The sequence below is a fragment of the Petromyzon marinus genome, unplaced genomic scaffold, assembly GCF_048934315.1.
Source record: "Petromyzon marinus isolate PM22_M1 ecotype Great Lakes invasive population unplaced genomic scaffold, UKy_Petmar_22M1.pri1.0 PM_G_Scaffold_111, whole genome shotgun sequence".
NCBI lineage: Eukaryota > Metazoa > Chordata > Hyperoartia > Petromyzontiformes > Petromyzontidae > Petromyzon > Petromyzon marinus.
The window spans coordinates 287,501-290,000 of record NW_027422664.1 but is presented as its reverse complement, the minus strand read 5'-3'; positions in this window follow the sequence as shown (position 1 = coordinate 290,000).

Sequence of the window (2,500 nt, the reverse complement as noted above, 5' to 3'; positions counted from 1 at the left end):
GCCACATTGCATACGAACCGCATGAAACTTCCAGAGGCATTTGCAGCAGGAATGCATGTGCACTCAAAAAAGTGAATATTTCTCACGGATAGACCCCGTGATACGCTAGAAATTGGCGGGGATGTCTCTCTTGTGGCTCACGGGGCTGTTAGGGTGGCACAGAAATCCCTCGGAATGGGAAAACGGGTCATTTTCGTGTCGCCACATTGCATGCGAACCGCATGCAACTTCCAGAGGCATTTGCAGCAGAAATGCATGTGCAGTCAAAAAAAAATTGATATTTTTCACGGATAGACCCCGTGAAACGCTAGAAATTGGCGGGGATGTGTCTCTTGTGGCTCACGGGGCTGTTCGGGTCGCACAGAAATCCCTGGGAATGGGAAAACGGGTCATTTTCGTGTTGCCACATTGCGTACGAACCGCATGAAACTTCCAGAGGCATTTGCAGCAGGAATGCATGTGCACTCAAAAACTTCTATATGTTTCACGGATAGACCCCGTGAAACGCTAGAAATTGGCGGGGATGTGTCTCTTGTGGCTCACGGGGCTGTTAGGGTGGCACAGAACTCCCTCGGAATGGGAAAAGGGGTCATTTTCGTGTTGCCACATTGCATAGGAACGCCATGAAACTTCCAGAGGCATTTGCAGCAGAAAGGCACGTGCACTCAAAAATTTTAATATTTTTCACGCATAGACCCCGTCAAACGCTAGAAGTTGGCGGGGATGTCTCTCTTGTGGCTCACGGGGCTGTTAGGGTCGCACAGAAATGCCTCGGAATGGGAAAACGGGTCATTTTTGTGTGGCCACATTGCATAGGAACGGCATGAAACTTCCAGAGGCATTTGCAGCAGGAATGCATGTGCACTCAAAAACGTCTATATTTTTCACGGATAGACCCCGTGAAACGCTATAAATTGGCGGGGATGTCTCTCTTGTGGCTCACGGGCGCTGTTAGTTAGGGTCGCACAGAAATCCCTCGGAATGGGAAAAGGGGTCATTTTCGTGTTGCCACATTGCGTACGAACGGCATGAAACTTCCAGAGGCATCTGCAGCAGAAATGCATGTGCACTCAAAAACGTCTATATTTTTCACGGATAGACCCCGTGAAACGCTAGAAATTGGCGGGGATGTGTCTCTTGTGGCTCACGGGGCTGTTAGGGTCGCACAGAAATCCCTCGGAATGGGAAAACGGGTCATTTTCGTGTTGCCACAATTGGCATACGAACGGCATGAAACTTCCAGAGGCATTTGCAGCAGAAATGCATGTGCACTCAAAAACGTGAATATTTTTTCACGGATAGACCCCGTCAAACGCTCGAATTTGGCGGGGATGTTTCTCTTGTGGGTCACGGGGCTGTTCGGCTCGCACAGAACTCCCTTGGTCCACCTGATTCGTGCATACAGGCAGCAACTAAAACTCTGTAAACCTGCTGTGAGGACATCTAAACAGTGGACCAGTGAGGCTGTGGAAGATTTGCGGGCGTGCTTAGACTGTACTGACTGGGATATGTTCACGACTGCTACCAATAGTCTGGATGAACTCACAGAGGCTGTGTACATCAGCTTCTGTGAGGACTGCTGTATCCCAACACGTACCAGGGTGAACTTTAACAACAACAAGCCCTGGTTCTCAGCAAAGCTCAAAAGGTTGAGGTTGGAGAAGGAGGAAGCGTTTAGGAGTGGGGATAGAGACAGATTCAAGGAGTCGAAGAACAGGTTTAGCAAAGCGGTGAGAGAGGCTAAACGACTGTACTCAGAGACACTAAAACACCAGTTCTCTACTAACGACGCTGCTTCTGTCTGCCAAAGGGCTCAGGCACATCACCAACTACAAACCCAGAGCGCCCCACACCACTAACGACTCCCGCCTAGCCAACGACCTGAACGAGTTCTACCGTAGATTTGAAAGACAATTGGACTGTCCTGAACCACCCCTTCCCACCCAAGAGGCCCCATCCCCCACCCATACTACAGAAACGACTCTCTCCTTTCAGGAGGGAGAAGTTAATGGGCTTTTCAAGAGGCAGAATCCACGCAAAGCAGCCGGGCCGGACTCTGTCTCTCCAGCCACCCTCAAGCACTGCGCTGGCCAGCTGTCTCCGGTGTTCACCAACATCTTTAACACCTCCCTGGAGACATGCCATGTACCAGCCTGTCTCAAGTCCTCCACCATCATCGCTGTGCCCAAAAAGCTAAGGCCAACAGGACTAAATGATTACAGACCGGTCGCCCTTACATCTGTGGTAATGAAGTCTTTTGAGCGCCTGCTCCTGGCACACCTCAAAGCCATCACAGACCCTCTCCTGGACCCCCTTCAGTTTGCCTACAGAGCCAACAGGTCTGTGGACGACGCAGTTAACATGGCCCTCCACTTCACCCTACAGCATGTGGACGCCCCAGCATCCTACGCCAGGATCCTGTTTGTGGACTTCAGCTCTGCCTTCAACACCATCATCCCTGCCCTGCTTCAGGACAAGCTCTTCCAGCTGAACGTGCCCT